We start from the raw sequence: 25,973 nt of genomic DNA, 5'->3' as shown, positions 1-25,973 counted from the left end.
GGATGGTCTCAGAGCGGACACTCTTCAATATACATTTGAGTTCCGTTTGTTTAGCCAAATTCTAGCTCTGTGAATGATAAAATTCGTCACGTGAGAAACCCTCTTGACAAGACATATAAAACCGATGTTTACAGGCAAGGACCCTCTCCAGCTAAGTGAGCCCACGTGCGATTGCCGACAGCACTTGCCCCAACAGCCTGTTAAAAGGCTACACGGGGGACCTTTGGCTTTGTTTGCGCGGCACGGGATTACGATCACGTGTGGTCATCGCCGGCGTGGCGGCGGCAGTGGCTGGGCAGGAACTGGCTTCACGAGGAGCGGAAGGGCCGCGCGGTGGGGAGGGGGAGCACAGCAGCAGCAGCAGCGGCAGGGAGCCCAGCACCGGCGTTGCCACCATGTTCCTCGACAGCGCACGCACGCACACACTCACGCGCGTACACGCGCACACACGGTCACGTATGCACACACTAACACGCGCGCATGCACACACACGGTCACGCACGCATATGCACTCACATGCACGAACACAAAGATCCCTGTGCAGCCTTAACAGAGGGTTGGGGTAAGAGTTGTTAGCGAGCACCTATGAAGACTGGCACGGCACTCCAGGGTGAGAAGCTAATGCCACGCCCGGCCGCCTTTGTCTCTCCAGTGGCGATGTTTACACACCGCACCAGGTACTCATTTAGGCCGAGTCGACCTAGGGGAGGTCCAAGATCAATTCAAATAATAGCGCATTGTGCGGATCACTGTCTTTGTCTACACCGAGTCACGTACACACAGCGAAACGCACACCCAATGACACGCACAAACATACAGGCAGGTAGGTGGTGCAGTGGTGACACTCGTGGCATCGCAGCAAGATGGACCTGGGTTCGATTCCCGACCCAGGTGCCTTTGTGTGCGGAGTTTGTGTGTCTCCCCCTGTACTGCAAGAGTGGCGAGTAGTTTGTGCGTCTCCCCCTCCCCCTGTTCTACAGAGTGGAGTTTGTGTCTCCCCCCGTTCTACAGAGTGAGTGGAGTCTGTGTGTCTCCCCCCGTTCTACAGAGTGAGTGGAGTTTGTGTGTCTCCCCCCGTTCTACAGAGTGAGTGGAGTTTGTGTCTCCCCCCGTTCTACAGAGTGAGTGGAGTTTGTGTGTCTCCCCCCGTTCTACAGAGTGAGTGGAGTTTGTGTGTCTCCCCCCGTTCTACAGAGTGAGTGGAGTCTGTGTGTCTCCCCCCGTTCTACAGAGTGAGTGGAGTTTGTGTGTCTCCCCCCGTTCTACAGAGTGAGTGGAGTCTGTGTGTCTCCCCCCGTTCTACAGAGTGAGTGGAGTTTGTGTGTCTCCCCCCGTTCTACAGAGTGAGTGAGTGGAGTCTGTGTGTCTCCCCCCGTTCTACAGAGTGAGTGGAGTTTGTGTGTCTCCCCCCGTTCTACAGAGTGAGTGGAGTCTGTGTGTCTCCCCCCGTTCAACAGAGTGAGTGGAGTCTGTGTCTCCCCCCGTTCTACAGAGTGAGTGGAGTCTGTGTCTCCCCCCGTTCTACAGAGTGAGTGGAGTTTGTGTGTCTCCCCCCGTTCTACAGAGTGAGTGGAGTTTGTGTGTCTCCCCCCGTTCTACAGAGTGAGTGGAGTCTGTGTCTCCCCCCGTTCTACAGAGTGAGTGGAGTCTGTGTCTCCCCCCGTTCTACAGAGTGAGTGGAGTTTGTGTGTCTCCCCCCGTTCTACAGAGTGAGTGGAGTCTGTGTGTCTCCCCCCGTTCTACAGAGTGAGTGGAGTTTGTGTGTCTCCCCCCGTTCTACAGAGTGAGTGGAGTCTGTATCTCCCCCCGTTCTACAGAGTGAGTGGAGTTTGTGTGTCTCCCCCCGTTCTACAGAGTGAGTGGAGTTTGTGCGTCTCCCCCCGTTCTACAGAGTGAGTGAGTGGAGTCTGTGTATCTCCCCCCGTTCTACAGAGTGAGTGGAGTTTGTGTGTCTCCCCCCGTTCTACAGAGTGAGTGAGTGGAGTCTGTGTATCTCCCCCCGTTCTACAGAGTGAGTGGAGTTTGTGTGTCTCCCCCCGTTCTACAGAGTGAGTGGAGTTTGTGTGTCTCCCCCCGTTCTACAGAGTGAGTGGAGTTTGTGTGTCTCCCCCCGTTCTACAGAGTGAGTGAGTGGAGTTTGTGTGTCTCCCCCCGTTCTACAGAGTGAGTGGAGTTTGTGTGTCTCCCCCCGTTCTACAGAGTGAGTGGAGTCTGTGTATCTCCCCCCGTTCTACAGAGTGAGTGGAGTCTGTGTGTCTCCCCCCGTTCTACAGAGTGAGTGGAGTTTGTGTGTCTCCCCCCGTTCTACAGAGTGAGTGGAGTCTGTGTCTCCCCCCGTTCTACAGAGTGAGTGGAGTTTGTGTGTCTCCACCCGTTCTACAGAGTGAGTGGAGTCTGTGTGTCTCCCCCCGTTCTACAGAGTGAGTGGAGTTTGTGTGTCTCCCCCCGTTCTACAGAGTGAGTGGAGTTTGTGCGTCTCCCCCCGTTCTACAGAGTGAGTGAGTGGAGTCTGTGTATCTCCCCCCGTTCTACAGAGTGAGTGGAGTTTGTGTGTCTCCCCCCGTTCTACAGAGGGAGTGAGTGGAGTCTGTGTATCTCCCCCCGTTCTACAGAGTGAGTGGAGTTTGTGTGTCTCCCCCCGTTCTACAGAGTGAGTGGAGTTTGTGTGTCTCCCCCCGTTCTACAGAGTGAGTGGAGTTTGTGTGTCTCCCCCCGTTCTACAGAGTGAGTGAGTGGAGTTTGTGTGTCTCCCCCCGTTCTACAGAGTGAGTGGAGTTTGTGTGTCTCCCCCCGTTCTACAGAGTGAGTGGAGTTTGTGTGTCTCCCCCCGTTCTACAGAGTGAGTGGAGTCTGTGTATCTCCCCCCGTTCTACAGAGTGAGTGGAGTCTGTGTGTCTCCCCCCGTTCTACAGAGTGAGTGGAGTTTGTGTGTCTCCCCCCGTTCTACAGAGTGAGTGGAGTCTGTGTCTCCCCCCGTTCTACAGAGTGAGTGGAGTTTGTGTGTCTCCACCCGTTCTACAGAGTGAGTGGAGTCTGTGTGTCTCCCCCCGTTCTACAGAGTGAGTGGAGTCTGTATCTCCCCCCGTTCTACAGAGTGAGTGGAGTTTGTGTGTCTCCCCCCGTTCTACAGAGTGAGTGGAGTCTGTATCTCCCCCCGTTCTACAGAGTGAGTGGAGTTTGTGTGTCTCCCCCCGTTCTACAGAGTGAGTGGAGTTTGTGTGTCTCCCCCCGTTCTACAGAGTGAGTGGAGTTTGTGTGTCTCCCCCCGTTCTACAGAGTGAGTGAGTGGAGTTTGTGTGTCTCCCCCCGTTCTACAGAGTGAGTGGAGTTTGTGTGTCTCCCCCCGTTCTACAGAGTGAGTGGAGTTTGTGTGTCTCCCCCCGTTCTACAGAGTGAGTGGAGTCTGTATCTCCCCCCGTTCTACAGAGTGAGTGGAGTCTGTGTGTCTCCCCCCGTTCTACAGAGTGAGTGGAGTTTGTGTGTCTCCCCCCGTTCTACAGAGTGAGTGGAGTCTGTGTCTCCCCCCGTTCTACAGAGTGGAGTTTGTGTGTCTCCACCCGTTCTACAGAGTGAGTGGAGTCTGTGTGTCTCCCCCCGTTCTACAGAGTGAGTGGAGTCTGTATCTCCCCCCGTTCTACAGAGTGAGTGGAGTTTGTGTGTCTCCCCCCGTTCTACAGAGTGAGTGGAGTCTATCTCCCCCCGTTCTACAGAGTGAGTGGAGTTTGTGTGTCTCCCCCCGTTCTACAGAGTGAGTGGAGTTTGTGTGTCTCCCCCCGTTCTACAGAGTGAGTGGAGTTTGTGTGTCTCCCCCCGTTCTACAGAGTGAGTGGAGTCTGTGTGTCTCCCTCCGTTCTACAGAGTGAGTGGAGTTTGTGTGTCTCCCCCCGTTCTACAGAGTGAGTGGAGTCTGTGTCTCCCCCCGTTCTACAGAGTGAGTGGAGTTTGTGTGTCTCCCCCCGTTCTACAGAGTGAGTGGAGTCTGTGTCTCCCCCCGTTCTACAGAGTGAGTGGAGTTTGTGTGTCTCCCCCCGTTCTACAGAGTGAGTGGAGTCTGTGTGTCTCCCCCCGTTCTACAGAGTGAGTGGAGTTTGTGTGTCTCCCCCCGTTCTACAGAGTGAGTGGAGTCTGTGTCTCCCCCCGTTCTACAGAGTGAGTGGAGTTTGTGTGTCTCCCCCCGTTCTACAGAGTGAGTGGAGTCTGTGTGTCTCCCCCCCGTTCTACAGAGTGAGTGGAGTTTGTGTGTCTCCCCCCGTTCTACAGAGTGAGTGGAGTTTGTGTGTCTCCCCCCGTTCTACAGAGTGAGTGGAGTTTGTGTGTCTCCCCCCGTTCTACAGAGTGAGTGGAGTCTGTGTGTCTCCCCCCGTTCTACAGAGTGAGTGGAGTCTGTGTCTCCCCCCGTTCTACAGAGTGAGTGAGTCTGTGTGTCTCCCCCCGTTCTACAGAGTGAGTGGAGTCTGTGTGTCTCCCCCCGTTCTACAGAGTGAGTGGAGTCTGTGTGTCTCCCCCCGTTCTACAGAGTGAGTGGAGTTTGTGTCTCCCCCCGTTCTACAGAGTGAGTGAGTCTGTGTGTCTCCCCCCGTTCTACAGAGTGAGTGGAGTCTGTGTGTCTCCCCCCGTTCTACAGAGTGAGTGAGTCTGTGTGTCTCCCCCCGTTCTACAGAGTGAGCGGAGTCTGTGTCTCCCCCCGTTCTACAGAGTGAGTGGAGTTTGTGTGTCTCCCCCCGTTCTACAGAGTGAGTGGAGTTTGTGTATCTCCCCCCGTTCTACAGAGTGAGTGGAGTTTGTGTGTCTCCCCCCGTTCTACAGAGTGAGTGGAGTCTGTGTGTCTCCCCCCGTTCTACAGAGTGAGTGGAGTTTGTGTGTCTCCCCCCGTTCTACAGAGTGAGTGGAGTTTGTGTGTCTCCCCCCGTTCTACAGAGTGAGTGGAGTTTGTGTGTCTCCCCCCGTTCTACAGAGTGAGTGGAGTCTGTGTATCTCCCCCCGTTCTACAGAGTGAGTGGAGTTTGTGTGTCTCCCCCCGTTCTACAGAGTGAGTGGAGTCTGTGTATCTCCCCCCGTTCTACAGAGTGAATGGAGTCTGTGTGTCTCCCCCCGTTCTACAGAGTGAGTGGAGTCTGTGTGTCTCCCCCCGTTCTACAGAGTGAGTGGAGTCTGTGTATCTCCCCCCGTTCTACAGAGTGAGTGGAGTTTGTGTGTCTCCCCCCGTTCTACAGAGTGAGTGGAGTTTGTGTGTCTCCCCCCGTTCTACAGAGTGAGTGGAGTTTGTGTGTCTCCCCCCGTTCTACAGAGTGAGTGGAGTTTGTGTGTCTCCCCCCGTTCTACAGAGTGAGTGGAGTTTGTGTGTCTCCCCCCGTTCTACAGAGTGAGTGGAGTTTGTGTGTCTCCCCCCGTTCTACAGAGTGAGTGGAGTTTGTGTGTCTCCCCCCGTTCTACAGAGTGAGTGGAGTTTGTGTGTCTCCCCCCGTTCTACAGAGTGAGTGGAGTTTGTGTGTCTCCCCCCGTTCTACAGAGTGAGTGGAGTTTGTGCGTCTCCCCCCGTTCTACAGAGTGAGTGGAGTCTGTGTGTCTCCCCCCGTTCTACAGAGTGAGTGGAGTTTGTGTGTCTCCCCCCGTTCTACAGAGTGAGTGAGTGGAGTTGGTGTGTCTCCCCCCGTTCTACAGAGTGAGTGGAGTTTGTGTATCTCCCCCCGTTCTACAGAGTGAGTGGAGTTTGTGTGTCTCCCCCCGTTCTACAGAGTGAGTGGAGTCTGTGTCTCCCCCCGTTCTACAGAGTGAGTGGAGTTTGTGTCTCCCCCCGTTCTACAGAGTGAGTGGAGTTTGTGTATCTCCCCCCGTTCTACAGAGTGAGTGGAGTTTGTGTATCTCCCCCCGTTCTACAGAGTGAGTGGAGTTTGTGTGTCTCCCCCCGTTCTACAGAGTGAGTGGAGTTTGTGTATCTCCCCCCGTTCTACAGAGTGAGTGGAGTTTGTGTATCTCCCCCCGTTCTACAGAGTGAGTGGAGTTTGTGTGTCTCCCCCCGTTCTACAGAGTGAGTGGAGTCTGTGTCTCCCCCCGTTCTACAGAGTGAGTGGAGTCTGTGTCTCCCCCCGTTCTACAGAGTGAGTGGAGTCTGTATCTCCCCCCGTTCTACAGAGTGAGTGGAGTCTGTGTCTCCCCCCGTTCTACAGAGTGAGTGGAGTCTGTGTCTCCCCCCGTTCTACAGAGTGAGTGGAGTTTGTAAGTCTCCAATGGGGAGACAAATGCGGCCGGGCGTGGCATTGGCTACTCACACCCTAATGTGCCGTGCCAGCCTTCTTAGGTGCTCACTAACAGTAGTTGCCCCAGCAGTCTGTTAAGGCTATATGGGGGAGCTTTGTCTTTGGGTGGGTGCTTGTGAGCGAGTGCATGGGTGGGTGAGTGGGTGAATGAGTGGGTGAATGAGTGGGTGCATGAGTGGGTGAGTGAGTCATTGTATGGGTGATTGAGTGTATGTATGGGTGGGTGAGTGCGTGGATGAGTGTGTGAGTGAGTGCGTGCGAGTGAGTGAGTTGTGCCCTATCAGTGTGGTGGTGGTTGAATACCATGTGGTGTGTGAGAAGACACATTGTGTCCGGTATGGACCGAGTCTTCAGCGTGGGCAGAGTAACTGAGCGAAGTTACACCGACTACGAGGATAATAGTGCCGTTTGTTGATGGCCGCTTGACGTTTTGGGCTTTTGGGCAATTGTGTAAACAAAAAAGTCTGTTTGGCTCTATGGGGCAGCTCTGTCTTGCTGTTTGTGCGACTGGGGCACGCGCCGCACGGCCAGTTTAACCGGAGCGGCGACATTGGCCGGCAGCAGCGGGCAGCAACTGAACCGGCGAGGCGCCACACAGAAAGCCCTCACCTAGCCCTGCACAGGGCCCACTCGACGCTAGCGGGACCCGCCATCACCACCGCATCCTGGCAGACCAAGCAGCGCAGAGCCCGGTTAAAGCACTTTGTATTTGGTGTTCCGCATTGTAACATGGGCTGCGTTGGCGGCTTTGGGGTGCGAGATGCGATCCAGGAGATTACAGTGCAGCAGTGGATTCTGGAATCCATCTGTGCAGATATTGGAGTGTTTAGCCCGAAGTGCAGTGGTGGTTTTCCCCGGGTTCTACGGTTTCCTCTCACGTGAAGCCAAACTCTCATCACTAATGGGAGTCATAGAGACCCCACAGACTCACGCAGACACCCACAGACTTGCAGAGATGTGTAGGCTCACGCAGGGAGCGATCGATTCATATGGAGACCCAAATAAGCACGAACCTCATTCACACATATCTCCTCACACACATGCCCGGCAAAGATCCTCCGTATAGTCTTTAACAGACTTTTTGGGCAAGTGCCATCAGCGAGCACCTGTGAAGGCCGGCATGGCATACGAGAGTGTGGGTGGCCAGCACCACGACTGGCCGCCTTTATCTTCCTAGTGGCGATGTTTACTACACACCACACCAGGTTCTCATTTGAGGCTGAGTCGACCTAGGGGAGGGCCAAGACTGGTTCAGATAATCGTCACTGGTGTTGACCGTGAGTGGGAATCGAATCCGGGTCGCCAGGTTTGTAGCACAGCGCACTAACCGCTACGCTACCGCTCCCCACACACCGACAAACACACACTCACCTGTGCACACATGTACAACACACACAAAACACTATACCTGCAAAACACCTGTTCAAACACATACTTTTCCCACAAGTACACACATGCACAAAGACAAAGATCCCCAATGTAGCCTCCACAGGCTCTTTGCAGCAAGTGCTGTAGCACGGGACGTGAGCCACTGCACTACCACTCCCCACCACGCATACAGTCTGTTCCCCTAGAGCGCCGCGTGTTGTTTCAAATAACGCGATGAACATATTTAGGGAACAGATTTTTTTAAAATGCGGATGCGAATTGAATGAAATGCAATCTAGCGAACGGAACTATGTCACAGCGCGAGGAGGAACACGCGGCCGTGCGGCTGCTTCGGTGTAGCAGCATCGCCACACACGGCACTGGGATGCTGCTGGATGCTGCTGCTAGCTGCTACCCACATGCCTCAGTCTTTGTTTGGCCTGCGTACGCATCTCGTGTGTTATCGGGGATGGTGCTTTATCCTATATTATATATTATTCATGAAAACACAATTTTCTCATAACGCGGTGTTGTTTATAAAACGGAACTACCGTCGGATTAAAGAACAGACTGTAGGCACACAAAAAGAGACTCATCGACTCAAACAGTTACTCAGACTCACATAGAGACCCAGAGACATATGCATAGATTCACAGACTCACACAGACCGAGTACACACACGCGTACGTGCGAGTAATCCCGTCATTATCTCAGACTAACGCCCACGTCGCGGTTCCCGTAAATCTCCGGAACTTTCTTCGAGAGTCTTTCTCCGCCGCCTGTGCCAGAACGAGTGACGCTCTCCGCTCGTTTACGTCGCCCAGCGAGGAGCGCGATGCTGGGACGACGTCGCCGGCAGCACCGTCGACGTCGCCATTCGCCGGGAACACGCTGCGCGGGCAGGAGACATCGCCGAGTCTCCTGCCCGCGCAGCCTCCCGGACAAACACCAACAAGAGCCGCTGCCGTTCACCGCTCGGTGGCGGTGACGTCACCACGATGCTCGTGCCATGCTAGGTGCTTGCGGGAAGTGGACCCCCTCCTAACGGGACATCTGCGCAGGTTTGAAAGGTTCAGGCCGGCCCTGCCCTGGAGTCCATCCGGGGTTTAACCTGCAGGCTGGATCACAGTGTGAGGAGCTCACAGATCCTTGAAAGATCTAGACAGTCTCATCGGTGAGCTCCTCCGGCACACAAAAGACAAAGATCCCCAATATAGCCTTAACAGCCTATTGGGGAAAGCACCTTTGAGCGCACGCATGCACGTACCCACTGACATTCACAAAAGCAGACGCATGCAGGCACACGTCACAGATACCCACCGACGCACGGACACGCGCCGATTCACGGATTTATACGCGCATGGACACACATCAACCCCTAACGCATTACACGCACACAGTGACACTCACCCACCCGCACAGCTATTCACATACACATTCTCCACACACTCATAAAACCACGGTGACTTCCTGCCGCTCAAATAAGAATAGAGGCATTGGTGCTCATCCGCTGTTTACAGCCCTTCAGAGCCAGTGGTGGAAAGTCCAACTCCGTATAGCAGGAGGGGCGAGTCTATCCATAGGACAACCACTGGGGAAGGATGGCAATGATGACGACGACGGGCCGCGTCGACTCTTGCGACCGTGAGCCGCTCACTGCCGGCACCGCCGCCAAGCCACATGGCCAGGGATTTAAAAGAAGGGCGGCGCCACAACGTCGCCAACGCGACGCGGCTCACATGGCCAGCGGCGCTCGTACGGCCCACACCACCACCGCCAGCACCACGGACCACCACGACCAGCACCACCACCACAACCAGTACCACCACGACCAGCACCACCACCGACCCGCACCACCACCACCAGTACCACCACGACCACTGTGGCTCACCGGCTAGAGCAGGGCTCGGCAACCTTTTCAAAGCAGAAGAGAGACTTTTTTTGTCTTTGACCAAACTAGTTTGAGAGCCGCAGAGCGAGCTGCTGGTACACAAAGACAGCAGTGGGTACACAGCGGGATGACAACACATTCTGACTTGAATAAACAAAAACAGTGAGGGAATAAAGGGCCTTCATTTCGTTTCTTCCCCCCCCCCCCCCCCCCCCCGAGTGATTCTTTAACAACACAGATTGACTATTGTGCAGGCTGTCGTCACTAAGACATTGCATAGTGACGCCCCATTTCCTGATATATATTTTATCGATTCTATTTGCGTTAAATTACGTTTTAAGATTTCATGATGTTTTTTTTTAAAGGCTGCCCACAAGGGGAAGCCAAAAAGCCGCAGCACACGGCTCGCGAGACGCAGGCTGCTGACCCCTGGTCTAGAGGGGTCACAGCTCAGCGGGCATCAGCTCGTGCGTTACGGCCTGCAGGGTAATACGCTGAAGGGTTATACGCTACACTAAAGTGATATAAACTAGAGTGATATAAACTAGTGATATAAACTAGAGTGATATAAACTAGTGTGATATAAACTAGTGATATAAACTAGTGTGATATAAACTAGTGTGATATAAACTAGTGTGATATAAACTAGTGTGATATAAACTAGAGTGATATAAACTAGAGTGATATAAACTAGAGTGATATAAACTAGAGTGATATAAACTAGAGTGATATAAACTAGAGTGATATAAACTAGTGATATAAATTAGTGATATAAACTAGTGATATAAACTAGTGATATAAACTAGTGTGATATAAACTAGTGTGATATAAACTAGAGTGATATAAACTAGAGTGATATAAACTAGAGTGATATAAACTAGAGTGATATAAACTAGAGTGATATAAACTAGTGATATAAACTAGAGATATAAACTAGTGTGATATAAACTAGTGATATAAACTAGTGATATAAACTAGAGTGATATAAACTAGAGTGATATAAACTAGAGTGATATAAACTAGAGTGATATAAACTAGTGATATAAACTAGAGTGATATAAACTAGTGATATAAACTAGAGATATAAACTAGTGTGATATAAACTAGTGTGATATAAACTAGTGATATAAACTAGTGATATAAACTAGTGATATAAACTAGTGTGATATAAACTAGTGTGATATAAACTAGTGTGATATAAACTAGAGTGATATAAACTAGAGTGATATAAACTAGTGTGATATAAACTAGTGATATAAACTAGTGATATAAACTAGTGATATAAACTAGTGTGATATAAACTAGTGTGATATAAACTAGTGTGATATAAACTAGTGTGATATAAACTAGAGTGATATAAACTAGAGTGATATAAACTAGTGATATAAACTAGAGATATAAACTAGTGTGATATAAACTAGTGTGATAAAAACTAGTGATATAAACTAGTGATATAAACTAGTGTGATATAAACTAGTGTGATATAAACTAGTGTGATATAAACTAGTGTGATATAAACTAGTGTGATATAAACTAGAGTGATATAAACTGGAGTGATATAAACTAGAGTGATATAAACTAGTGATATAAACTAGTGTGATATAAACTAGTGTGATATAAACTAGAGTGATATAAACTAGTGTGATATAAACTAGAGTGATATAAACTAGAGATATAAACTAGTGATATAAACTAGTGATATAAACTAGTGTGATATAAACTAGTGATATAAACTAGAGATATAAACTAGTGTGATATAAACTAGTGTGATATAAACTAGTGTGATATAAACTAGTGATATAAACTAGAGATATAAACTAGTGTGATATAAACTAGTGTGATATAAACTAAAGTGATATAAACTAGAGTGATATAAACTAGAGATATAAACTAGAGATATAAACTAGTGATATAAACTAGTGTGATATAAACTAGAGTGATATAAACTAGTGATATAAACTAGAGTGATATAAACTAGAGTGATATAAACTAGTGATATAAACTAGTGATATAAACTAGAGTGATATAAACTAGAGTGATATAAACTAGAGTGATATAAACTAGAGTGATATAAACTAGTGATATAAACTAGTGATATAAACTAGTGATATAAACTAGTGATATAAACTAGTGATATAAACTAGTGATATAAACTAGTGTGATATAAACTAGAGTGATATAAACTAGAGTGATATAAACTAGTGATATAAACTAGTGATATAAACTAGTGATATAAACTAGTGTGATATAAACTAGAGATATAAACTAGTGATATAAACTAGTGACATAAACTAGTGATATAAACTAAAGTGATATAAACTAGTGTGATATAAACTAGAGTGATATAAACTAGAGTGATATAAACTAGTGTGATATAAACTAGAGATATAAACTAGTGATATAAACTAGTGTGATATAAACTAGTGATATAAACTAGTGATATAAACTAGTGTGATATAAACTAGAGTGATATAAACTAGAGATATAAACTAGTGTGATATAAACTAGTGTGATATAAACTAGAGTGATATAAACTAGTGATATAAACTAGTGTGATATAAACTAGAGTGATATAAACTAGAGATATAAACTAGAGTGATATAAACTAGAGTGATATAAACTAGTGATATAAACTAGTGTGATATAAACTAGAGTGATATAAACTAGTGATATAAACTAGTGATATAAACTAGAGTGATATAAACTAGAGTGATATAAACTAGTCATATAAACTAGTGATATAAACTAGTGATATAAACTAGTGATATAAACTAGTGATATAAACTAGAGTGATATAAACTAGAGTGATATAAACTAGTGATATAAACTAGTGATATAAACTAGTGATATAAACTAGTGATATAAACTAGTGATATAAACTAGTGTGATATAAACTAGAGATATAAACTAGTGACATAAACTAGTGATATAAACTAAAGTGATATAAACTAGTGTGATATAAACTAGAGTGATATAAACTAGAGTGATATAAACTAGTGTGATATAAACTAGAGATATAAACTAGTGATATAAACTAGTGTGATATAAACTAGTGATATAAACTAGTGATATAAACTAGTGATATAAACTAGTGTGATATAAACTAGAGTGATATAAACTAGAGTGATATAAACTAGAGATATAAACTAGTGTGATATAAACTAGAGTGATATAAACTAGTGATATAAACTAGTGATATAAACTAGAGTGATATAAACTAGAGTGATATAAACTAGAGTGATATAAACTAGAGTGATATAAACTAGTGTGATATAAACTAGTGATATAAACTAGTGTGATATAAACTAGTGTGATAAACTAGTGTGATATAAACTAGTGATATAAACTAGTGATATAAACTAGAGATATAAACTAGAGTGATATAAACTAGTGATATAAACTAGAGATATAAACTAGTGATATAAACTAGAGTGATATAAACTAGTGTGATATAAACTAGTGTGATATAAACTAGAGATATAAACTAGTGATATAAACTAGAGATATAAACTAGTGATATAAACTAGTTTGATATAAACTAGTGATATAAACTAGTTTGATATAAACTAGTGATATAAACTAGTTTGATATAAACTAGTGATATAAACTAGTGATATAAACTAGTGATATAAACTAGTTTGATATAAACTAGTGATATAAACTAGAGATATAAACTAGTGTGATATAAACTAGTGACATAAACTAGTGATATAAACTAAAGTGATATAAACTAGAGTGATATAAACTAGAGTGATATAAACTAGAGATATAAACTAAAGTGATATAAACTAGAGTGATATAAACTAGTGATATAAACTAGTGTGATATAAACTAGAGTGATATAAACTAGTGATATAAACTAGTGATATAAACTAGAGTGATATAAACTAGAGTGATATAAACTAGAGTGATATAAACTAGAGTGATATAAACTAGTGATATAAACTAGTGATATAAACTAGTGATATAAACTAGTGTGATATAAACTAGAGTGATATAAACTAGAGTGATATAAACTAGTGATATAAACTAGTGATATAAACTAGTGATATAAACTAGTGATATAAACTAGTGTGATATAAACTAGAGATATAAACTAGTGATATAAACTAGTGACATAAACTAGTGATATAAACTAAAGTGATATAAACTAGTGTGATATAAACTAGAGTGATATAAACTAGTGTGATATAAACTAGAGATATAAACTAGTGATATAAACTAGTGTGATATAAACTAGTGATATAAACTAGTGATATAAACTAGTGATATAAACTAGAGATATAAACTAGTGATATAAACTAGAGATATAAACTAGTGATATAAACTAGTTTGATATAAACTAGTGATATAAACTAGTTTGATATAAACTAGTGATATAAACTAGTGATATAAACTAGTTTGATATAAACTAGTTTGATATAAACTAGTGATATAAACTAGAGATATAAACTAGTGTGATATAAACTAGTGATATAAACTAGAGATATAAACTAGTGACATAAACTAGTGATATAAACTAGAGATATAAATTAGTGATATAAACTAGTGATATAAACTAGTGATATAAACTAGAGTGATATAAACTAGAGTGATATAAACTAGAGTGATATAAACTAGTGTGATATAAACTAGTGTGATATAAACTAGTGATATAAACTAGTGATATAAACTAGAGTGATATAAACTAGTGTGATATAAACTAGTGTGATATAAACTAGAGATATAAACTAGTGATATAAACTAGTGATATAAACTAGAGATATAAACTAGTGTGATATAAACTAGTGTGATATAAACTAGAGTTATAAACTAGAGATATAAACTAGAGATATAAACGAGTGATATAAACGAGTGATATAAACGAGTGATATAAACTAGTGATATAAACTAGTGATATAAACTAGTGTGATATAAACGTGTGATATAAACGAGTGATATAAACTAGAGTGATATAAACTAGTGATATAAACTAGAGATATAAACTAGAGATATAAACTAGTGTGATATAAACTAGTGTGATATAAACTAGTGTGATATAAACTAGAGTGATATAAACTAGTGATATAAACTAGAGTGATATAAACTAGTGTGATATAAACTAGTGTGATATAAACTAGTGATATAAACTAGAGATATAAACTAGTGTGATATAAACTAGTGTGATATAAACTAGTGTGATATAAACTAGAGTGATATAAACTAGCGTGATATAAACTAGAGTGATATAAACTAGAGATATAAACTAGTGATATAAACTAGCGTGATATAAACTAGTGTGATATAAACTAGAGTGATATAAACTAGAGTGATATAAACTAGAGTGATATAAACTAGTGATATAAACTAGTGATATAAACTAGTGATATAAACTAGAGATATAAACTAGTGTGATATAAACTAGTGATATAAACTAGAGTGATATAAACTAGTGATATAAACTAGTGATATAAACTAGTGATATAAACTAGAGTGATATAAACTAGAGTGATATAAACTAGAGTGATATAAACTAGTGATATAAACTAGAGATATAAACTAGTGTGATATAAACTAGTGATATAAACTAGTGATATAAACTAGTGATATAAACTAGTGATATAAACTAGTGTGATATAAACTAGTGTGATATAAACTAGAGTGATATAAACTAGAGTGATATAAACTAGTGATATAAACTAGTGTGATATAAACTAGTGATATAAACTAGTGATATAAACTAGTGATATAAACTAGTGATATAAACTAGTGTGATATAAACTAGTGTGATATAAACTAGTGTGATATAAACTAGAGTGATATAAACTAGAGTGATATAAACTAGAGTGATATAAACTAGAGTGATATAAACTAGTGATATAAACTAGAGATATAAACTAGTGATATAAACTAGTGTGAAATAAACTAGTGATATAAACTAGTGTGATATAAACTAGTGATATAAACTAGTGTGATATAAACTAGTATGATATAAACTAGTGTGATATAAACTAGTGTGATATAAACTAGAGTGATATAAACTAGAGTGATATAAACTAGAGTGATATAAACTAGTGATATAAACTAGTGATATAAACTAGTGTGATATAAACTAGTGTGATATAAACTAGTGTGATATAAACTAGAGTGATATAAACTAGAGTGATATAAACTAGAGATATAAACTAGTGATATAAACTAGTGATATAAACTAGTGTGATATAAACTAGTGATATAAACTAGAGATATAAACTAGTGTGATATAAACTAGTGTGATATAAACTAGTGTGATATAAACTAGTGATATAAACTAGAGATATAAACTAGAGATATAAACTAGTGTGATATAAACTAGTGTGATATAAACTAAAGTGATATAAACTAGAGTGATATAAACTAGTGTGATATAAACTAGAGTGATATAAACTAGAGATATAAACTAGTGATATAAACTAGTGTGATATAAACTAGTGTGATATAAACTAGAGTGATATAAACTAGTGTTATAAACTAGTGTGATATAAACTAGTGATATAAACTAGTGATATAAACTAGAGTGATATAAACTAGTGATATAAACTAGTGATATAAACTAGAGTGATATAAACTAGTGATATAAACTAGTGATATAAACTAGTGTGATATAAACTAGAGTGATATAAACTAGAGTGATATAAACTAGTGTGATATAAACTAGTGTGATATAAACTAGAGTGATATAAACTAGAGTGATATAAACTAGTGATATAAACTAGTGATATAAACTAGTGATATAAACTAGTGATATAAACTAGAGATATAAACTAGTGACATAAACTAGTGATATAAACTAAAGTGATATAAACTAGTGTGATATAAACTAGTGATATAAACTAGAGTGGTATAAACTAGAGTGATATAAACTAGTGTGATATAAACTAGAGATATAAACTAGTGATATAAACTAGTGTGATATAAACTAGTGATATAAACTAGTGATATAAACTAGTGATATAAACTAGAGATATAAACTAGAGATATAAACTAGTGATATAAACTAGAGTGATATAAACTAGTGATATAAACTAGTGATATAAACTAGAGTGATATAAACTAGTGTGATATAAACTAGTGATATAAACTAGTGATATAAACTAGTGATATAAACTAGTGATATAAACTAGAGATATAAACTAGTGATATAAACTAGAGATATAAACTAGTGATATAAACTAGTTTGATATAAACTAGTGATATAAACTAGTTTGATATAAACTAGTGATATAAACTAGTGAGATATAAACTAGTGATATAAACTAGAGATATAAACTAGTGTGATATAAACTAGTGATATAAACTAGTGACATAAACTAGTGATATAAACTAGAGATATAAACTAGTGATATAAACTAGTGATATAAACTAGTGATATAAACTAGAGTGATATAAACTAGAGTGATATAAACTAGTGATTTAAACTAGTGTGATATAAACTAGTGTGATATAAACTAGAGTGATATAAACTAGTGATATAAACTAGTGATATAAACTAGAGTGATATAAACTAGTGTGATATAAACTAGTGTGATATAAACTAGAGATATAAACTAGTGATATAAACTAGTGATATAAACTAGAGATATAAACTAGAGATATAAACGAGTGATATAAACGAGTGATATAAACTAGTGATATAAACTAGTGATATAAACTAGTGTGATATAAACTAGTGTGATATAAACGAGTGATATAAACTAGTGATATAAACTAGAGTGATATAAACTAGTGATATAAACTAGAGATATAAACTAGTGTGATATAAACTAGTGTGATATAAACTAGTGTGATATAAACTAGAGTGATATAAACTAGAGATATAAACTAGAGTGATATAAACTAGTGTGATATAAACTAGTGTGATATAAACTAGTGTGATATAAACTAGTGATATAAACTAGAGATATAAACTAGTGTGATATAAACTAGTGTGATATAAACTAGAGTGATATAAACTAGCGTGATATAAACTAGAGTGATATAAACTAGAGATATAAACTAGTGATATAAACTAGCGTGATATAAACTAGAGTGATATAAACTAGCGTGATATAAACTAGAGTGATATAAACTAGAGATATAAACTAGTGTGATATAAACTAGTGTGATATAAACTAGTGTGATATAAACTAGTGTGATATAAACTAGAGTGATATAAACTAGAGTGATATAAACTAGAGTGATATAAACTAGTGATATAAACTAGAGTGATATAAGCTAAGGAATCTAAGCTGTTGTTTTGGCCCCGCTTTCCAACTGCTTCACCCACCTTACTTTATTTATCTTTTGCTTTCATCACGGCTGTGACCGAGTTCCATCACCGGGCCAGAAACGCAACCAGCCTGATGCAGCATCGCTCCCACAGGGACCGCATTCCCCCACCTCCCCTCTCTCTATCACGCTCTGGCAGTCGCAGGAGTTGATGCAATCAGCATCTCTGTGCAACTCCTGCGATAAGCAACTCCTACGATAAGCAACTCCGACAACCGCGACAGCTTCGCAACCAACGCAAGCGTTAGAAGATGCAAGATAGCGAGTGTGGAGATGGCCACATTCACTGTCGTCAATTCGCACGCACTTCACAGGCACTTCACATGCACACACATCACATGCACATCACATGCACACACTTCACAGGCACTTCGCACATGCACGCACATCACATGCACGCACATCACATGCACTTCCATGGAGACATGCCATGTACCAGCCTGTCTCAAGTCCTCCATCATCATTCCAGTGCCCAAAAAGCCAAGGCCAACAGGACTAAATGATTACAGACCCATCGCCCTTACCTCCATAGTAATGAAGTCTTTTGAGCACCTGGTCCTGGCACACCTCAAATCCATCACAGACCCTCTCCTGGACCCCCTTCAGTTTGCCTACAGAGCCAACAGGTCTGTGGATGACGCAGTTAACATGGCTCTCCACTTCACCCTACAGCATCTGGACTCCACAGCATCCTACACCATCATCCCTGCCCTGCTTCAGGACAAGCTCTCCCTGCTGAACGTGCCAGACTCCACCTGCAGATGGATCACAGACTTCCTGTCTGAAAAGGAAGCAGTGCGTTAAGCTGGGATCACAAGTTTCTGCCTCCAGGTCAATCAGCACCGGATCTCCTCAGGGCTGCGTCCTTTCCCCTCTGCTCTTCACCCTGTACACCAACAGCTGCACCTCCAGTCACCCGTCCGTCAAACTCTTGAAGTTTGCGGACGACACCACCCTAATTGGGCTCATCTCTAATGGGGATGAGACTGATTATAGGAGGGAAGCTGACAACCTGGTGACCTGGTGTAGTCAGAACAACCTGGAGCTTAATGCTCTTAAGACCGTGGAGATGGTTGTGGACTTCAGGAAGAATACAGCCCCACTCACCCCCATCACCCTGTGCGACTCCCCAGTGAACAATGTGGCGTCCTTCCGCTTCCTGGGCACTATTTTTTCCCAGGACCTCAAGTGGGAACTGAACATCAGCTCCCTTATCAAGAGAGCTCAACAGAGGATGTACTTCCTACGGCAGCTGAAGAAATTTAATCTGCCAAAGACCATGATGGTGCGCTTCTATACAGCCATCATTGAGTCCATCCTCACCTCCTCCATCACCATCTGGTACGCTGCTGCCACTGCCAAGGACAAGAGCAGACTGCAGCGTATCATCCGCACTGCTGAGAAGGTGATTGGCTGTAATCTACCAACCCTTGAGGACTTGCACACCTTGAGGACCCTGAGGCGAGCGAGGAAGATTGTGGACGATTCCTCTCATTTCTAGATTTGAAGCTTTCGTGACTGCAAGGATTCATATTCTTAGGTTTTTTTTCGATAAAGTCACATAGGTAAAAAATTCAAATTAATAAAAGTAAAAAAAAAATCACGACGTTTCGGAGGCAACACAAGCTTCCGTCTTCAGGTGGAACCGTCACAGCCACGACAGCTGTATCAAGTAAATGAGAGATTACAAGAGCTACCACTCCGTATATATAATGGTTGAAGAGGGTAAGGGCCAAGTACGGCACACTTTTTATTAATATGGTAAGGTGAGGCTGAAGACTAAGAATAGACTGCATAACAAAAGACTGAGCCTTTATTATGGAGATGTACGGTTTGTGACTACGCCTAGTCTACAAAACAAAAGTGTGAAAAAAGAAAAAACTAAACCTGGTAAAACAAAACTGGCTGTCTATCAATAACCTGTAATAGTTGTCTGTCAAATAAGATGGTCCAACTAAGTGTAGTTAAATCTTTTTTTTGCATGGTTAATCACATTTTTCCAATGAATACTCAGTTTGTAACCATCATCACGGTTGAAATTATGTCGTGTTTTTATATTTGTATGGCTTCGTGTACAGACCTTTGATGGTAGCCAGGAAGTTTGCAGAGCACCTTGGTCTCGGAAAGACAATTTCATGAGAGCCCACAGAGTTGTAGCAATGATCGGCAACGGCCGACGAATCAGATCTGAAACACGGCAGAACTGATTCTTCGGCCGTTGCCGATTATTGCTACAACTCTGTGGGCTCTCATGAAATTGTCTTTTCCGAGACCAAGGTGCTCTGCAAACCTCCTGGCTACCAAAGGTTTGTACACGAAGCCATACAAATATACAAACACAGACATAATTTCAACCGTGATGATGGCTACAAACTGAGTAATCATTGGAAAGATATGATGAACCATGCAAAAAAGATTTAACTACACTTATTTGGACCATCTTATTTGACAGACAACTATTACAGGTTATTGATAGACAGCCAGTTTTGTTTTACCAGGTTTAGTTTTTTTTCTCACACTTTTGTTATGTAGGCTAGGCGTAGTCACAAACCGTACCTCTCCATAACAAAGGCTCAGTCTTTTGTTATTCAGTCTATTCTTAGTCTTAAGCCTCACCTTACCATATTAATAAAAAGTGTGCCGTACTTGGCCCTTCCCCTCTTCAACCATTATATATGCGGAGTGGTAGCTCTTGTAATCTCTCATTTACTTGATACAGCTGTCGTGGCTGTGACGGTTCCACCTGAAGACGGAAGCTTGTGTTGCCTCCGAAACGTTGTGATTTTTTTTTTACTTTTATTAATTTTTATTTTTTTTACCTACGTGACTTCACCGAAAAAACCTAAGAATATGATTCCTCTCACCCTGGATACTCTCTGTTCCAGATACTACCCTCCGGCAGAAGGCTGCGGTCCATCAGGACCAAAACCTCACGTCATAAAAACAGTTTCTTCCCATCTGCTGTTGGCCTCTTCAACAAGGCCAAGGGCTTAAAATGACTTTTACACTTACTATAACATTTTATCTACATGATTACACCTAGTCATACTTACAACGTGTTATCTTATTTGTATTTTTGTATTCTAAGATTGTATATTATGGCTAATTCACATTTTACATTTCACATTTTATATGGTCTACTTATTTATAATTTTAAATACTTTAGCCCGTTAGTATTAGTTATACTTTGTAACGTTAATATAGTTAGACTGTATATCACCTATTCGAGTTTTTAAGATTTCTCAATGTTGAATGTATGCACCTTCCAGCCATAGTAAATTCCGTGTATGTGTAAACTTTCATGGCGATTAAAACCGTTTCTGATTCTGACATGCACGCACATCACATGCACTTCACATGCACGCACATCACATGCACGCACATCACATGCACGCACATCACATGCACGCACTTTACATGCACGGAATTCACAGGCACTTCACACACGCACAAGCTCCCGTGAAACAAGAGGCAGCGGGGAGACTCCCTCCGAGATAGGACCCCCTCGTGAGTCACGTGACACACGACCCCCTCGTGAGCCACGTGACACACGACCCCCTCGTGAGCCACGTGACACGCGACCCCCTCGTGAGCCACGTGACACGCGACCCCCTCGTGAGCCACGTGACACGCGACCCCCTCGTGAGCCACGTGACACGCGACCCCCTCGTGAGCCACGTGACACGCGACCCCCTCGTGAGCCACGTGACACGCGACCCCCTCGTGAGCCACGTGACACACGACCCCCTCGTGAGCCACGTGACACACGACCCCCTCGTGAGCCACGTGACACACGACCCCCTCGTGAGCCACGTGACACACGACCCCCTCGTGAGCCACGTGACACACGACCCCCTCGTGAGCCACGTGACACACGACCCCCTCGTGAGCCACGTGACACACGACCCCCTCGTGAGCCACGTGACACACGACCCCCTCGTGAGCCACGTGACACACGACCCCCTCGTGAGCCACGTGACACACGACCCCCTCGTGAGCCACGTGACACACGACCCCCTCGTGAGCCACGTGACACACGACCCCCTCGTGAGCCACGTGACACACGACCCCCTCGTGAGCCACGTGACACACGACCCCCTCGTGAGCCACGTGACACACGACCCCCTCGTGAGCCACGTGACACACGACCCCCTCGTGAGCCACGTGACACACGACCCCCTCGTGAGCCACGTGACACGACCCCCTCGTGAGCCACGTGACACACGACCCCCTCGTGAGCCACGTGACACACGACCCCCTCGTGAGCCCCGTGACACACGACCCCTCGTGAGCCACGTGACACACGACCCCCTCGTGAGCCACGTGACACACGACCCCCTCGTGAGCCACGTGACACACGACCCCCTCGTGAGCCACGTGACACACGACCCCCTCGTGAGCCACGTGACACACGACCCCCTCGTGAGCCACGTGACACACGACCCCCTCGTGAGCCACGTGACACACGACCCCCTCGTGAGCCACGTGACACACGACCCCCTCGTGAGCCACGTGACACACGACCCCCTCGTGAGCCGCGTGACACACGACCCCCTCGTGAGCCGCGTGACACGCGACCCCCTCGTGAGCCGCGTGACACGCGACCCCCTCGTGAGCCGCGTGACACGCGACCCCCTCGTGAGCCGCGTGACACGCGACCCCCTCGTGAGCCGCGTGACACGCGACCCCCTCGTGAGCCGCGTGACACGCGACCCCCTCGTGAGCCGCGTGACACGCGACCCCCTCGTGAGCCGCGTGACACGCGACCCCCTCGTGAGCCGCGTGACACGCGACCCCCTCGTGAGCCGCGTGACACGCGACCCCCTCGTGAGCCGCGTGACACGCGACCCCCTCGTGAGCCGCGTGACACGCGACCCCCTCGTGAGCCGCGTGACACGCGACCCCCTCGTGAGCCGCGTGACACGCGACCCCCTCGTGAGCCGCGTGACACGCGACCCCCTCGTGAGCCGCGTGACACGCGACCCCCTCGTGAGCCGCGTGACACGCGACCCCCTCGTGAGCCGCGTGACACGCGACCCCCTCGTGAGCCGCGTGACACGCGACCCCCTCGTGAGCCGCGTGACACGCGACCCCCTCGTGAGCCGCGTGACACGCGACCCCCTCGTGAGCCGCGTGACACGCGACCCCCTCGTGAGCCGCGTGACACGCGACCCCCTCGTGAGCCGCGTGACACGCGACCCCCTCGTGAGCCGCGTGACACGCGACCCCCTCGTGAGCCGCGTGACACGCGACCCCCTCGTGAGCCGCGTGACACGCGACCCCCTCGTGAGCCAAGTGACACACGACACGACCCCCTCGTGAGCCACGTGACACACGACCCTCTCGTGAGTCACGTGACACACGACACGACCCCCTCGTGAGCCACGTGACACACGACACGACCCCCTCGTGAGCCACGTGACACACGACACGACCCCCTCGTGAGTCACGTGACACGACCCCCTCGTGAGCCACGTGACACACGACCCTCTCGTGAGTCACGTGACACACGACACGACCCCCTCGTGAGCCACGTGACACACGACACGACCCCCTCGTGAGCCACGTGACACACGACACGACCCCCTCGTGAGTCACGTGACACGACCCCCTCGTGAGCCACGTGACACACTACCCCTCGTGAGCCGCGTGACACGCGACCCCCTCGTGAGCCGCGTGACACGCGACCCCTCGTGAGCCGCGTGACACGCGACCCCTCGTGAGCCGCGTGACACGCGACCCCTCGTGAGCCGCGTGACACGCGACCCCTCGTGAGCCGCGTGACACGCGACCCCTCGTGAGCCGCGTGACACGCGACCCCTCGTGAGCCGCGTGACACGCGACCCCTCGTGAGCCGCGTGACACGCGACCCCTCGTGAGCCGCGTGACACGCGACCCCTCGTGAGCCGCGTGACACGCGACCCCTCGTGAGCCGCGTGACACGCGACCCCTCGTGAGCCGCGTGACACGCGACCCCTCGTGAGCCGCGTGACACGCGACCCCTCGTGAGCCGCGTGACACGCGACCCCTCGTGAGCCGCGTGACACGCGACCCCTCGTGAGCCGCGTGACACGCGACCCCTCGTGAGCCGCGTGACACGCGACCCCTCGTGAGCCGCGTGACACGCGACCCCTCGTGAGCCGCGTGACACGCGACCCCTCGTGAGCCGCGTGACACGCGACCCCCTCGTGAGCCGCGTGACACGCGACCCCCTCGTGAGCCGCGTGACACGCGACCCCCTCGTGAGCCGCGTGACACGCGACCCCCTCGTGAGCCGCGTGACACGCGACCCCTCGTGAGCCGCGTGACACGCGACCCCCTCGTGAGCCGCGTGACACGCGACCCCCTCGTGAGCCGCGTGACACGCGACCCCCTCGTGAGCCGCGTGACACGCGACCCCCTCGTGAGTCGCGTGGCACGCGACCCCCTCGTGGGCCGCGTGACACGCGACCCCCTCGTGAGCCGCGTGACACGCGACCCCCTCGTGAGCCGCGTGTCACGCGACCCCCTCGTGAGTCGCGTGTCACGCGACCCCCTCGTGAGTCGCGTGACACGCGACCCCCTCGTGAGCCGCGTGACACACGACCCCCTCGTGAGCCGCGTGACACACGACCCCCTCGTGAGCCGCGTGACACACGACCCCCTCGTGAGCCGCGTGACACACGACCCCCTCGTGAGCCGCGTGACACACGACCCCCTCGTGAGCCACGTGACACACGACCCCTCGTGAGTCACGTGACACACGACCCCCTCGTGAGCCACGTGACACACGACCCCCTCGTGAGCCACGTGACACGACCCCCTCGTGAGCCACGTGACACACGACCCCCTCGTGAGTCACGTGACACGACCCCCTCGTGAGTCACGTGACACGACCCCCTCGTGAGCCACGTGACACACGACCCCCTCGTGAGCCACGTGACACACGACCCCCTCGTGAGCCACGTGACACGACCCCCTCGTGAGCCACGTGACACGACCCCCTCGTGAGTCACGTGACACGACCCCCTCGTGAGCCACGTGACACACGACCCCCTCGTGAGCCACGTGACACGACCCCCTCGTGAGCCACGTGACACACGACCCCCTCGTGAGTCACGTGACACGACCCCCTCGTGAGTCACGTGACACACGACCCTCTCATTGCGCCCACCACTCCCCACACACACACGAAGCTGAACAAGCACACAAGTAGACACACGTACCTAGGAACGTGCACACACGGGTCACGGAGAAGCCATCGGATACGGGTCGTGTTTATCAGCAGAGGGCACGAGGAAGTGAGAGAGGGGCCAGCGCCGGGGCTGGCGGCACAGGGGCGAGGGGGTCACTGCGATGATTGCAGGGCTGGGACGTCGATCGTCGACTCATAAAACACCCGACGCTCCATTCACGGCTGCTTAAGCACAGACCCACAACATCATGCGGGCAGCAACAATTAACACCATTGGAGGTGTGTATTGGGTAAGAGTAATATGGTAACAAGACGTCTATTGAATTCAGCAAGGTGATCATTGCATTCGGGAAGAGGAGATGATTGTGGTGATGATGGTGATGGGAGGAGGGGATTCCAGAGTGGAGCAGTCCGAGTGTGGTGAGTGGGTGGGTGGGTAGATAAGTGAATACGTGATTGGGGAAGTAAGTAGGTTAGTTGTTGTGATCTGCAGTGTGATGGTGTCGGTGACTGAACACCGTGTGGTAGTGGTGACTGAACACCGCGTGGTAGTGGTGATTGAACACCGTGTGGTAGTGGTGACTGAACACCGCGTGGTAGTGGTGATTGAACACCGTGTGGTAGTGGTGAGTGAACATCGTGTGGTAGTGGTGACTGAACACCGTGTGGTAGTGGTGACTGAACACCGTGTGGTAGTGGTGACTGAACATCGTGTGGTAGTGGTGATTGAACACCGTGTGGTAGTGGTGAGTGAACATCGTGTGGTAGTGGTGACTGAACACCGTGTGGTAGTGGTGATTGAACACCGTGTGGTAGTGGTGAGTGAACACCGTGTGGTAGTGGTGACTGAACATCGTGTGGTAGTGGTGACTGAACATGGTGTGGTAGTGGTGACTGAACACCGTGTGGTAGTGGTGACTGAACACCGTGTGGTAGTGGTGATTGAACACCGTGTGGTAGTGGTGAGTGAACATCGTGTGGTAGTGGTGACTGAACA

The 25,973-nt window shown here is 46.6% G+C and overlaps 1 protein-coding gene across 2 annotated transcripts in view; it reads right to left on the bottom strand.

Annotated features, from left to right (window-relative positions):
• Positions 1-25,973, bottom strand: part of JARID2 (jumonji and AT-rich interaction domain containing 2) — an 85,786-nt gene that overhangs the window by 45,284 nt on the left and 14,529 nt on the right. The gene's annotated exons all lie outside the window — the stretch shown is intronic.

Source organism: Lethenteron reissneri, chromosome 52 (assembly GCF_015708825.2).
Source record: "Lethenteron reissneri isolate LAM-NWPU_2019-01 chromosome 52, ASM1570882v1, whole genome shotgun sequence".
Lineage (NCBI taxonomy): Eukaryota > Metazoa > Chordata > Hyperoartia > Petromyzontiformes > Petromyzontidae > Lethenteron > Lethenteron reissneri.
Note: the sequence above shows the minus strand (reverse complement) of the source record. Positions and strands in the feature narration are given on the sequence as shown.